This window comes from Theropithecus gelada, chromosome 9, assembly GCF_003255815.1.
Source record: "Theropithecus gelada isolate Dixy chromosome 9, Tgel_1.0, whole genome shotgun sequence".
Classification (NCBI taxonomy): Eukaryota; Metazoa; Chordata; class Mammalia; order Primates; family Cercopithecidae; genus Theropithecus; species Theropithecus gelada.
The window spans coordinates 30,259,016-30,273,965 of record NC_037677.1 but is presented as its reverse complement, the minus strand read 5'-3'; the positions used below and the strand labels follow the sequence as shown (position 1 = coordinate 30,273,965).

At 36.3% G+C, this 14,950-nt stretch overlaps 1 protein-coding gene and 1 pseudogene across 1 annotated transcript in view; both read left to right on the top strand.

Annotated features, from left to right (window-relative positions):
* The window catches only part of MALRD1 (MAM and LDL receptor class A domain containing 1), a 670,416-nt gene that overhangs the window by 432,063 nt on the left and 223,403 nt on the right, over positions 1-14,950 (top strand). The window lies entirely within an intron of this gene.
* On the top strand, positions 473-13,925 carry LOC112631689 (annotated as a pseudogene).

The following is a 14,950-nucleotide window of genomic DNA, read 5'->3' as shown; positions in this document are numbered from 1 at the left end:
AAAGGGTCAAAGACAATATTATGCTGTGATTAGACTTGTTTGTATTCATTTTATGCAGAAAAACATAACCTGTTCATTGTTTGACCCTGAAATTTGCACATAAATTGAAAATTATGTAACTGTGTTCTGCAGTGACCTGTCTACATCAATAATAGACAAGAAAGGCTAATTAAAAGGTCTCAATCTGATTGCTCAGCTTCTCAAAATCTCTTCTTCTTCATTAAAGCCCATTAATGTTATCAAAATCAGAGAGATTCTAAAACCTCATGTTTGGGAAAGTTGTATTTCCTTTAACGTGGAATTGTTTTTCTTTTATTACACACATCAGTGATGATTATTGATGCCGCTCCTCTCCTCACTTTGAGAGTGGGACCTAAAAAGATCAATAATAGATGCAATTAATAGTTAATATTCATTTTAGTGCACATGCCTTCGATAAATCAAGGGCAGTTTTGCGAAAGATTGGGGGACGATGGGTCAGAAAAGTGAAGAAACAATTGTGGAAGCCATCCTTGGGGAGAGTAAGGTCCAAGGATCTCAGCAGTAGGTGTGTATGGAAATTTGCTCCAATGAGCTGCCCACTAGATGCCTGTCCCCGCCAAACTTGCATCTCTAGGTGTCTTAATACAGCATTCAATCCCAAGTGGAATAGTCCTGTCATTCTGTCTTTGATCAGTTGTCTATCCTTAGGTCAATTAGCCATGTAATATCATCTTGAGATACAGGATAATGAGTATTTCAGGGCTCTTTTCTGTTCCTCTCTGAGCTACACCCTTCCTCACTTGGCAAGGGGTGTGTCCAGCTAAGAGGACACACCCACTCAGAGACATGCTCCCTTTTCCAGATCCAGGATCGCAGGTTTCTGTGGTTCACGTCTACCTCAGAGGTCTTTGTAGGCCTCTTCCCCAGCTCTGTCCTCTGTCAGATGAATTGCCCTGCTGGTGTGCTTACCCCAGGCTGGTGGAGTGGCTAAGCAATGACTGTGGATTTGAGGCATTTGTATGTGAACAGGTTAGACATGGATTTACAACCATAGCCTGAGTGGTCATCTTGAACCAGGATACACATTCATTTTGTGTTTACTTTAGACACCATTCCAGGCTACACATAATAGCACTTATTTTACAAGACTCTAGCTATGTTTTTTTATTCATATGACATGTTCTTACACAATGAACATAGAACATTCGTGAGTCTTTCTTGGAGGTATGTACCCTTCAGAAATACATCTCTACATTTCAACATATGCTTCCAAACTCTCCATCTCATTAACCTAACTTCTTTGTCAAATTAAAAAAAAAGTTTTCTACTGAAAAACATTCATGTTTTTATTTTTTCCAGGTATTCCAACATCTCATTTTTTAGAATCAATGGTACTAAACTCTTAGCTCTATATAATTCTTGATTTTTCCATTCCAGTGGAAACATACATTCAGAGATGGGAATGCCTAGGCCTTGAAATGCACTACAAGAATATGTTTTAACCTGTTAGTGCTCAACAATATTAGTAGAATTTTAATCTTACTTTTTACCTCATAAGAGGAATATATTATTGCATAGCTGAAAATGATACTCTTATATTACTTGTTATAGTATAGAAATTTTTATACTTGCATTTATATATTTTAAACGCTACAAGAGAATAGTCAATGAATTAACTAAGTATCTTCAAGGTAATATTCAAAACTCCATAAAATTTTAAAGATCCAAAGTAATTGAATGATATCTTTCAAAGTTACTCGGGGGATTTTACAAATGGGAAAATAGAAATAAGGCCTGTTGGCTCTTAGTTGAGTGACTATTGTGCTACTCTAGAGTAGTTGGAAATAAATAAATAAATAAACTCAATAATTGTTGACTTGCTTGGTCATGAAGTGGCATCATTGTCTGGGGCAAATACCTGGGGTTCATTGTCTCATGCCAGAGAAATTGTGGATGCAGATATACAAGAAGTGAGTTTAAGGGTGGAGGTTTAGTAGGCAAAAGAAAGAGAAAAAAGAATAGCACTCTGTCTTGCAGAGAGAGAGGGACTCCCAAGTGGGACTTCTAGATTTGTGCTGAAATGCATCAGATTTCATAGATAAGCTTGAGGAGTCAGTGTCTGATTTACACAGGGCCCAAGAGATTGGTCGGACCAGGTGTGACATTTGCATAGCACATGAAGAAGCTGGTCATCCCACCCTAATCTTTTATTATGCAGATTGTGTCTCTACCTGGCCATCACCATGTTGTCTGTTCGTTACTGTACACATGGTTGACAAAAGGAAAGTTGGAGCTGCCATGTTGAACATGCCTGGCTCCCAAGTAACCCTTTTCTATTGGCACAGTTGCCAGCATTCACCTGTGAAGGCTTCTAGTTTGCCTTTCTATGTCTGCAGCTGAGTTTTACAGGCTGCTCTTTGTTGGAAAGGAAATGATTTGGGGGCTGCTTTTATTAAAAGGGAAATCTTACCAAGGACTCTCTGGCCCTAACATTTTCAAACTCCATCAGAATAAATCAACTTTATCACCAATATAGCCAATTAAACACATATCCTTACTGCGCATTATTGTTTTGAATTATTGCTTCAATGTAAATCCTAAGCAAAAGCTATCTGAACAAAGGAAATAATCATCTCCCAAGACAAAAGTAAGATGCTCAGTTGAACCTGCCTCCCTTTGCCATTCCCTATCAGATATATATATGACATTGATGCTTTATTGTACAAATTTCATTTTACACCTCACCTTCAGTAGAGTGGAGATAAGCCAGGAGCAATGTGTGCACTCCCCTCTCAATATAGCAATTAGAAAATATTAATTAGGACTAAACACATAACATATCTCATCAATCATGCTTTTCTTCAAGTTAGAGTTAAATTCAGCATGTGAAAAGGTACCTTTAATGAAGGGCCTCTTTTTAATGAGGATTACAGTTTCCTGGTCTGATTTCTTTTCTTTCTTTGCAATTTTATATCTCATACTAAATTCACCTTTCTCAACAAGAGCATTTACTATTTCAATACTCCTTATTGCTGTGACCCGATTCTGGTTTGTTTACCTTTGCTTTCTGCCTCATTTCATCACGTACCATGGGCCTCCTTGTCTATGTAACAACCAGTAAATTGCTTCGTTAGCTGTGTTTATATAGAGTATCAAAGTCACCAAATACATCACATTTCAGAAATTATCTTGGGCAATGACAATAATTATCACACAGACTCTTTATCCTCTGAAAGGTTTTCAATGGTTGAGAGCTTTTTTAGCAACCATTTTTACCTGTAAAATAATCTAAGAATCATTTTAACCAAAGTATTTTAAATTCATTAAATGTAGGAATTAGCCTAGTACTAATAGCATGTTTAGAATGTATCTGGTGTTTCAGATAGCCACCTATTCTCACTGCAGTGGTGAAGCCAGCCCAAGCAGTTTTACCAAATTTAAACACAGTTCCATAAAATATTATTTGATCACTCAAAATATATCTGTGTTTTGTGCTAGTATTGAGTATATAGTGATGATTATAATACAGTTTCTTCCTTTAAGGATCCTTCATTTTCTTTCAGAATGGGCATGTTTAGTTTATCTGTTACAGAGTAAAGAAATCAAATAGAAAATGCACCATTGTATAGCATTTCAATATCATGTGCTATAATTAGGATATCTGGAGCCCCAGAAGAGCCAGATGGATAGATGGGTCTGAGGCAGGTCAGATAATTCTTCATGGAAGGAACAGCACCTAAGGTGTGAGTTATAGGAGTCTATATTTGAGTAGGATGAGAGAACATATGGATTTTGTTGGCTGAGGGTAAAGACTGTGGTGCCAAAGCAAGAATTCTGGCTTGGCTATTAAGTAACTACATGAAATTAGGTAAGCGAAATAGTAAGAATTCTAGTACCTGCTTCACGAAGCTGTTTGGAGAATTATATGAGTTAATATGTTAATATGTAACGTGCTTAAATTGAATAAGGCATGTAATAAATTCTCCATAAGTGCTAGTGTCACCGTCATCATCGTCACATCCTTATCATATCAGGCTACTGCTATAACAAAATAGATCCAAAAAAAAAATTCATAATCCAGGAAGTGTATCTCCTGTTCCCTTTACAGTAGGTGTCATGTAAACAGATTGGTGAGGCGGCTTTTCTGTTGTATTTACTCAGGGACCCAGGCCTTCAATCTGTGGCCTTCGAGGTCCATCCCGCTGATCATGACTTTTCCATCCACGTGGAGAGGTACAGAACATGGGGAACAGTGTGCAGAAGTCTGTGTGGCCTCACCTGGATGTGTGCACATTACTTCTACTCACATTCCGTGGGTTAGAACTCAGCCTTATGAGCTCACCTAGTAGCAAAACGAGCTGATAAAGTGCCTGTGTGAGCAGCCACAGCCCAGAAACAAGCATGTGCTATAGAAGCGTGACCACAGGACCTGAAATAACCATCCTTCTCTACCACGTGGTTGAGGAGGGACAAATGCATGAAAGAAGATGGTTTGCATCTCCGGACCATACATGGATGGTTATCCTGAGATTGCTCATGAGTCAAGGAGTAGAGAATGATAAATAAATTAGGAGGCAAAGAAAGAAGATAGTGTGTGAATTTTTAATCCTGTTTAGTATGTCTGATATGTTGCAGAGAAATCTCACAGAAAATGTACAATAAGTGTTTAGATCTCAGCAAAAGGAACAGGTTGCCATTGTAGACATCAGGCCATCAGCCTCCAGAGAGCAGTTAAAATCAAGTGAGGCTACAAAGGAAAATGAGTTGGGGGTCACAGTTTGTTTTTCTAGAATTTAAAAGTCTGGACTGGAAAAGGAACCAAAAGAGGAGAAGGAAGGTTGAGACTTTGACAGAGTACCAGGAATACCATGCCAAAGAGCTTAAGGAATTGAGGTTTCAAAGCAGAAGGCGTTTTCGGCATATCAGCAGCAGCAATAAATCCAGAATGGGAAGGGTTGACATTTATTTTAAAATGGTAATTAGGACATCATTAGATATGTAAGCAAGGGTTCTTTTAGTGCAGTAGTAGAAACTGCTAAGAAGCAAGGAGTGAATGATGACTTCTGAATCACTAAAGCACTGAAAATGTTTCCTTTTGTATAACAGCATAGTGGTCCTTGTCAGGTATACCAGTTCTGAGTTTTGTTCTTGTGTTGCTTTAATTTCTTGTTATCTCTTCTTCCTTCTTTCTAGGCCTTCTAAACAGGCTTTTTTTTGGGGGGGAGGAGCAGTCTGAAACTGTAAACCAGTGATTTGAAGTATGCATAGCCTAGGGTTCAGCAATCAATTGTTCTAAAATTATATGAAGAATTCATTTTATTTATTTATTTATTATTTTTTTAAATTATTATACTTTAAGTTCTAGGGTACATGTGCACAATGTGCAGGTTTGTTACATATGTATACTTGTGCCATGTTGGTGTGCTGCACCCATCAACTTGTCAGCACCCATCAGCTCGTCATTTGCATCAGGTATAACTCCCGATGTCATCCCTCCCCCTCTGCCCCCTCCCCATAATAGGCCCCGATGTGTGATGTTCCCCTTCCCGAGTCCAAGTGATCTCATTGTCCAATTCCCACCTATGAGTGAGAACATGTGGTGTTTGGTTTTCTGTTCTTGCAATAGTTTGCTGAGAATGATGATTTCCAGCTGCATCCATGTCCCTACAAAGGACACAAACTCATCCTTTTTTATGGCTGCATAGTATTTCATGGTGTATATGTGCCACATTTTCTTAATCCTGTCTGTCACTGATGGACATTTGGGTTGATTCCAAGTCTTTGCTATTGTGAATAGTGCTGCAATAAACATACGTGTGCATGTGTCTTTATAGCAGCATGATTTATAATCCTTTGGGTATATACCCAGTAATGGGATGGTTGGGTCAAATGGTATTTCCAGTTCTAGATCCTTGAGGAATCACCATACTGTTTTCCACAATGGTTGAACTAGTTTACAATCCCACCAACAGTGTAAAAGTGTTCCTATTTCTCCACATCCTCTCCAGCACCTGTTGTTTCCTGACTTTTTAATGATCGCCATTCTAACTGGTGTGAGATGGTATCTCATTGTGATTTTGATTTGCATTTCTCTGATGGCAAGTGATGATGAGCATTTTTTCTTGTGTCTGTTGGCTGTATGCATGTCTTCTTTTGAGAAATGTCTGTTCATATCCTTTGCCCACTTTTTGATGGGGTTGTTTGTTTTTTTCTTGTAAATTTGTTTGAGTTCTTTGTAGGTTCTGGATATTAGCCCTTTGTCAGATGAGTAGATTGCAAAAATTTTCTCCCATTCTGTAGGTTGCCTGTTCACTCTGATGGTAGTTTCTTTTGCTGTGCAGAAGCGCTTTAGTTTAATGAGATCCCATTTGTCAATTTTGGCTTTTGCTGCCGTTGCTTTTGGTGTTTTAGACATGAAGTCCTTGCCCATGGCTATGTCCTTAAAAACTGGATATTTAAAATATGTCCATACACAAAATATTAAAGATAAAATGAGTTTCATGTCAGAAAAGATAGTTTGGTATATATACTTTTCTTTCAAACAAGTATACATACAGTTTATGAAGTCATCTTTTTATTTAAAATATGAAAAGTCAAACTTCAGGAAATACTCCTTTCAGCATGCACCTTGCCTCTGTGTATTTCCAGTGAAATCACATTTTAAAATATTTTTTCTAAACTGTTTCTGTACACTAATACATGGTCCAGTAACTCTGATAACACCTCTGATAATTTCGATGCAAACTGAAGTGTGCTGTCACTGAGATCACTAAGGTTACAGTTTCAGACATGTTGCTATTAATTGCCTGATATGTGCATTGACCTTTAAACCTAATTCTTTTGAACTTAAGATACACTTAAATTATCATGGTGAATCGAAAATATTCTATTATGTGTATGTTCTAGATATTTGAAAATACTGGTCATGTGATATCAAATCATTGGCAGTGCTGAGATGTCCTTTTATTTGCAAACTTGCCTCTGATAGTTCCTTCTAGAGTAAGAGAGCAACCGAGTGAAATAAGTAGTTCATCTGTGAAGAGACATTTGGGTGCATGATCTTCCCAAAATATATGTCCCGTTTATTTTCTCAAATGTTGTTCTTCCTTCACATAAGTGTGAATCTTCTAGTCATATTTATTTGCAACAGGTTGCCAAACTTGCTTTATAAGGAAACTGAGAAGAATGGAATTTTATAAATAAGGAAACTCAAAAAGGAATTGATCCCTTTCTATTGAGTGTCTGGCCTATTATTCTACTTGGTTAAATGACCCACTAGGATGATAGGTAATTCGAAATGTCATCAACAATTTATATTAACACACCAGTACAAACTAGGGCTACTTTTATTGTCTTCTGACAACAACTCATAAATATATTCAATTATAGCACTAAATATACTGTTTTACTAATAACTTTTCATTACTGGATCATAAATTCCTTGAAGGTGAGAGCTATCTCAGTATTTTCCATAGTGTCTGATAGTTGCTCGATACATGTTTCTGGCATGAATAAATGGAAGGTTCTAAATTGTTGGCATCACTAGATATAAACACACTATACTTTGTATGAGAGAGTGATTATTCTTATTATTCTTATTTAGAAATCACATTAAATGACTTATTAAAGATTACAGCTTTTATAAGAACTGGGGTTCAGATCATTATCTTGGTCAACATATTTGCACTGCTCAATAGCAATCAGTGTTTACTCTCCAGAATTACCAGGTCTAACTAGAGGTTAACTTTTGCTTGTAAATTCAAAACTTTTGAGAGATGCCTACCGTAAAAACTGTCCAAAGATAATTTATCAACAAGTCAAAACAGATATATCACAAGGAAAATTCATGTATTAAAAAGCTAAAAAAAATCAATCAAACAAAAAACAATTTTATAGAAAAGTTTCTGGAAGTCCTAGCCAGAGCCATGAGGTAAGAGAAAGGACGAAAAGGCATCCAAATAGGGTAAGAAGTCAAATTATCTCTCTTTGCTGATGATAGGATTCTATACCTAGAAAGTCCAAAAGACTCTTCCAGAAGGACCCTGTAACTGATCCACAACAATGTACAAAAAATAGTAGCATTTATATATACAAATAAGGTTCAAGATGAGAGCTAAAGAGCACAATCCCATTTATAACAGCCACACACTTAAAAAAATAAAATAAAATAACAATAAACAAAACAAACTTAGGAATACATCTAACCAAGGAGGTGACAGATATCTACAAGAAGAACTATAAATAACACAAAAAAATGGAAAAACATTCCATATTCATGGATTGGAAAAGTCAGTATCATTAAAATGGCCATACTGCCCAAATAATTCAGGAGATTCAATGCTATTCCTATCAAACAACAAATATCATTTTTCACAAAATTAGAAAACACTATCCTAAAATCCATATGGAACCATAAAAGAGCCCAAATAGCCAGAATAATCCTAAGTGCAAAGAACAAAGCTAGAGTCATCACATTACCTGACTTCAAATTGTATTATAAGGCTACGTTAACCAAAACAGCATGGTACTGGTACAAAAAATAGACACATAGACCAACAGAACCCAAAATAAGGTCACACACCTTTTACCGTATACAGAAAGTAACTCAAAATGGATTAAAGATTTAATGGAAGACCTCAAACTATAAGAATCCTAGGAAAAAAAAAAAACTATAGGAAACACCATTTTTGACATTGACCCTGGGAAAGAATTTATGTCTAAGTCCTCAAAAGCAATTGCAACAAAAATAAAAATTGACAAATGGGACCTAATTAAAGAGCTTCTGCACAGCAAAGGAAACTATCAACAGAGTCAACAGACAACTTACAGAATGAGAGAAAACATTCACAGACTATGCATGCAACAAAGGTCTAATATTCAGAATCTATAAGCAACTGAAGTTGATAACAAAAAAAAAACCATTAAAAAGTGGGCAAAGGACATGAACAGACACTTCTCAAAAGAAGACATACATATGGCCAATGAACATGAAAAATGTTACACTTCACCAGTCATCAGAGAAATACAAATTAAAACCACAATGAGATACCATTTCACATCAGTCAGAATGGCTACTATTAGAAAGCCAAAAAATAACAGATGCTGGTGAGGTTGCAGAGAAAAAGTAATGCTTATATACTGCTGGTGGAAATGTAAATTTGTTTAGCCACTGTGGAAAACAGTTTGGAGATTTCTTAAAGAATTTAGAACTACCATTCAACTCAGTAATCCCATTACTTGATGTATATTCAAAAGAAAATAAATCTACTAAAAAAAAAGATGCATGTATGCATATGCTCTTCATAGCACCATTCTCAACAGCAAAGACATGGAATCAACCTACATGCCCATCAACAGTGAATTGGATAAAGAAAATGTACATATTATACACCATGGAATAACACACAGCCATAAAGAGGAATGATATGTCCTTTGCAGCAACATGATGTACCTGGAGGCCATTATCCTAAGTGAATTAACGTAGGAACAGAAAGCCAAATACCACGTTTTCTCACTTAACATGAGAGCTAAACCTTGAGTGCTCATGGACATAAAGATGGCAACAATAAACACTGGAAACTACTGATGAGAGGAGGGAGGGAGGAGGGCAAGGACTGACATGCTAACTTTTGATGACAAGGTCACTACCTAGGTGACAGGATTATTTGTATCTCAAACCTCAGCATCACACAATATACCCATGTAACAAACTTGTGCCATGTACCCTGTGAATCTAAAATAAAATTGTGTAGGTTTATCAACAGCACAGTTCACAACTGTAAAGATACAGAATCAGCCTAAGAACTCAGCAACCCATGAGTGGATAAGGAAAATGTGATATATATACACCATGAAATACTACTCAGGCATACAAAATAATGAAACAATGTCTGTTGCAGCAACTTGGATGGAACTGGAAGCCAATGTCTTAAGCGAAGTAACTCAGGAATGGAAAACCAAATACTGCATGTTTTCACATATAAGTGGAACTAAGCTATGGATATATGGAGTGGCATACAGAGTGGTATGAAGAACACTGGAACCTCAGGAAGAGGGAGGCTGAGAGAGTAGGTCGAGGGATGAAAAACTGCCTGATGCATATAATGTACTCTATTTGTATTGCAGTTGCACTGAAAGCCCAGACTTTATCACTATACAATTCATCATGTAACCAAAACCATTTCCACCCCAAGGCTATTGAAATTAATTTTTTAAAAATAATAAATCAGTGTAGCTTTTTTGAAAAGCGATTTTATTGATATCAGAGGCCCTAAAAGACACAAATTCATCAATACATTTTTATACCCAATAATGGCATTTTAGGAGTCTGTCTTACATAAATACTTCCAATTATGAAGAAGCTAAATGTGGTTTTGATTAAATGTAAAATAATGTGAAAACTCTATAATAACGTCATAATGGAATTGTTAACTAAAGTAAGGGTATATTCAGTTTTCATTATATTTTATAGACATTAGTGATTACTTTGAAAATCAGATGAAATATGATATAAATATAAAGAAGTGGAGAAAATATTGTGTATATGATTACAAGTGTATAACCGACTTACAAAAAATTTTAAAAAGAAAAATGTGACAAAATGTTAAAGACATTTTGTAAAGAGGAGAGATTTTTTTTCTACATTATCTATTTAAATTCTTATTATAATAAAATATATTTTAAAGACTCAGAGGTTTCCATTTACTTATCACATTAAATCAAATGTCAACCTGCATTTTCAGAACCAAAAGACTTAGTTTCTCAATACTTCACAGAACAACATACCTTTGTAAGTCTGATCAGTGTTTTTTGTTTTGTTTTGTTTTGTTTTGTTTTGTTTTGATCAGTGTTTTTAACTCCTGCTCACTCATGGACATCTTTGAGTCTTTGATAGTTAAAATTCTTTGTTGTGGTCTAAACTCCTTTCATGCTTTCAATGCATTTAGACGTTTACTTGCTTAAGACTTTTCTTAGATATGTTTCCTGATTCACCGTATTCCATGGGAAATTTCTCTTGCACTTGGAATTTCACTAGATCTTCCACAGATACATAGTAGCCTTAAAAACTCCAATTGTTTCTTTTCAGTTGATTCCAAAGTTGAATATGTGGATTTGTCAACTAAATAACATGGTCTTCAAAAGCAGGGATTATGCCCATTTTATGTTTAATATTCTTCGTGTGGTTCTGTGAAAAAAACAGGTGCTTAGAAACACATGCCCATGTGAAACTTGCCGTCTGGAATCTCAGAGCATATTGAATGCCCTCAGCTTAAGAAAGTAATAAAACAAGTGTTTCTTCATAAATATTATCTATAGAATGATTGTATCTAGTTCAGTGTAATAAGCTCTGTGTACAAAATTATTTTAATCCAAATTGAAATTTATGGAGTCGAGGATTTGTAAGTTTTGTTTCAAAGTAAAATGGAACTAGTTTCCAATTGGTGTCACTTTCAGGTTGGTGAGAGTTTGTTTATATCTACAGTAGATTAGTGCTATATATACCTTATGTTCTTACTGGATTAAATTTTCTTTCCTTATGGCTGCATTGGTTTCCAGGGCCTTCATAAGATCTTTCAGTTTCTCATGTTTTAGTTACGTCTTTAGATCTCTATTTGTCAGTCTTTTTATAGCAAAGTAAATATTCTAGTTTTTCATATGCCATAATCTGCTAGCCAGGTTATTTTCAGCTTTTATTATGAGCACCAATGTTCTATCCATTCTTGTATCATCAAATATGGAATATGTGAGATATCTTTCATTTCATATATTTGACAACCAGGTGAATAGTTATTGCCTTTATCATTACCATTTTGGCTGAATAAAAAATACAAAATGGCTAAACACATGCAAAAGAGTCTTTCATTAAAAAAATCGATCTTTTCAATTTACTGTATTCTTGTCTTAAAAAAGATATCTGAGGCTTTTTTTTTTCCTTTGGACACCTAATATTTCATAGATATTCTAGTCATTGTTCAGTTGACTGCAATTCAAAGCATCACTTTATTTCTCTTCATGGCTCTGCTATTCTATATTATCAAGGAAAAGAAGCCTTATTTAGAGATGTTGCCTATTTTAGCCATTTTTAAAAATAAAAACCAAAGAACCAATTATTTAGAGTGAGTCAAAGCACATTTCCCCTGTGGAGTAATTATATGGCTTTACATCCTATGGCATGGAAAAATAAAATAATCTCAAATGCATAGACTTGCATATGGAAAAAATGTCCACATACTGCCCTAGGGTTAACTGTAAATTCTCACTAGTGTTAATTAAAATTATGTGGCAAAATTCCTAAACTACTCAGTAAACATGACCTTTAAGTTGTCGTCTTGTTAATGCCCATAATTGGACCATTTGCTGTTGTCTTAGATGTTCTCTCTTCAGTCTTCATATTTGTATACACTAAATTTTACTGGTAAATTGGTTTTGGATGTCATACAGGTTTTATCTATTGTATTATGGGCATAATCCAAAGACTCTGGATATGCACTTTTAGTCAAGTCTGTAGAGTTGTGTTTTTTTTAATTTGTGGAAGTACTGCCTGTCAGAAAATTACCTCCACCTCAGGTACATCACCTCTGAACCTATAATCACTATGTAACAAAGGAACTGCTGAATTTAATTTGTTGAAGTTGATAAAATTGTGAACCTTTAATATAAGTCACTATGAATCTGTGAAGTATTATCATTTGACTACATATCTGATGAAATAATATTTAAATATATGAATTGCTCTAAAAATTCAATGTCAATTCACTTTTCTAAGTCCCCTTTAGATGAAACTATTGTTTCCGAAATTATGATAACCAAGATTTATAAAGAGCCAACTATATATCAGGTTCTGTGTGAGGCCCAAGAGAACACAATAAAAACTTTTGCTTCTAAGGAGCTTGGAGTCTGGGGGGACAGCCAGCCATGTGTAAATAGCTCTTATATGTGATGATACTCATTGTAATATAGGAATAAATGGGTACTTAGGTGGCATGAAACAGGAGTGTCTCACCTGGGGCAAAGATGGCAATGAGAAAGGCAAGACAAAAGTAGAGAAAGAGAAGTCATTTCATTGAACGGTAAGTTTGGGGAACGGGCACCTGGGGCTCTGGGGGGAATAGTCAGGGCAGACCGAGGAAGTACCTCCTGTGAATGCATGAAAACAAGAAGAGCAAGGGACAGATTTGTGAAACCTTCAGTCATAGGATGTAGAGCAATTGCAGGTACTTAAGAGGCACAGAAAAATGAGACTGGAAAACTGAGCTGGAACCAAGAACAAAGGATTTTTAATGTCTTTATTAGGGGTTTGGATTTATGTGCTAGGTAATGATCAGCCTCAGTCCCCACCTGTACAACTATGGAAAGGCGTGTGGCCATGCAAAGAAGTCAAATGTCATGAATGGCCTCCCTGCAGAGTTAGGATTTTTGTTAAGAGTACTTTGCATTTACTAAGAAGTAGTTTGGATTATTACATGGGTTATTAAGATCCCGTGTACTGAAAAAATTTTGTGGTCAGAGGAGAAGGCGGGCTCCCAATCCGGTTCCATCCAGTTCTCCCACCATCCCCCACCAGGGGTCTCAGCAGCTCAGAGGGCAGGAGGAGCGGCAGTGCCAGGCACCGCGCACACGCCCTTCCAGAGTCAGGACGCCCAAGAGGAAGGTGAGCTCCGCTAAAGGGGCCGCCAAAGGAAGAGTCCAACAGGAGATCAGCGCGGTTGTCAGGTAAACCTGCTCCTGCAAAAGTGGAAGCGAAGCCGAAAAAGGCAGCAGCGAAGGATACATCTTCAGACAAAAAAGCACAAACAAAAGGGAAAAGGGGAGCAAAGGGAAAACAGGCCTAAGTGGTTAACCAAGAAAGTAAAGAAAAGTTACCTGCAGAAAACTGGGAAATGAAAACTGCGGAGAGTCCAGCCTCTGATGAAGCAGGAGAGAAAGAAGCCAAGTCTGATTAATACTAAGTACCATGTCTTATCAGCGGTCCCTGTCTCCCTTCTGGTATAATCCAGGGAAATATTTTTATCAGCTATTTTGTAAATGTAAGTTGTTTAGTAGCTCCAGAAACATTTTTAAGAAGGAGGGAATCCCATCTCATCCTATTTTTAAAGTGTAAATGCTTTCTTTTAAGAGGTGAAATCATTCGCTGGTTGTTTATTTTTTGTTACAACCAGAGAATAGTGTGTGATATTGAATTATGGAAGGCTTTCACTGCCTTGGGTGTCAGCTTAACATTCCATAGATGAGGGATTAGTTTTCATATCCTATAATACAAAGCACATTAAATGGCGATAGGGAGTCACAATCCTGTATCTAATGTCGTTAACATTTTAAAGTACTTCTATTCCCATGTTGTTTTGTAGTAGAATTGTTTCCTGAAGAAAACTACTCCTCGATCCTGGCTCTCCCTGTCAGAATTGTGGGCACTCTGTAGCCTCTTTGGTTGTGATAGTCCTATTTTCCTAATAACTTTGTTACTGTGCTGTGAAAGATCAAAAATTTGAATATGTAGTGTACATGCTATTCGGTCGGAATAACTTTAAAAGAGAATTACAATATATAGCTTTTTAGATTTTTGGTACGTGTGTTAAGAATGGTGTACAAATTGAAATGTCTGTACTCAACCAATACAATCTCAATTATGAAAGAAAAAAATATCTTTTTATCTTTTTTTCTTCGTCCATTTAAAATGTTTGATTTTTCTTTCTAAATTAGGCTGTGATGTGCCAGTGAAATAGGCAATGTTGGCAAAACAATGTTTGTTACAATAAAATACATTAGACATTTAAATAACCTTAAAAACCAGGTGAAGGGACATAAACCCAGTCAATTGAATCTGGAACGATGTTTTCTGCACAAGCAAGTACAGGCATACCTCTCGTTAAAACTGATGTAAACAGAATGAAACATCAAATCCTACAGAAGCAGCCAAGTGGGGCAGGGGGTGGGGGTTAGGAGGGTGAGGGTAGGGTGGGGGTGAGGT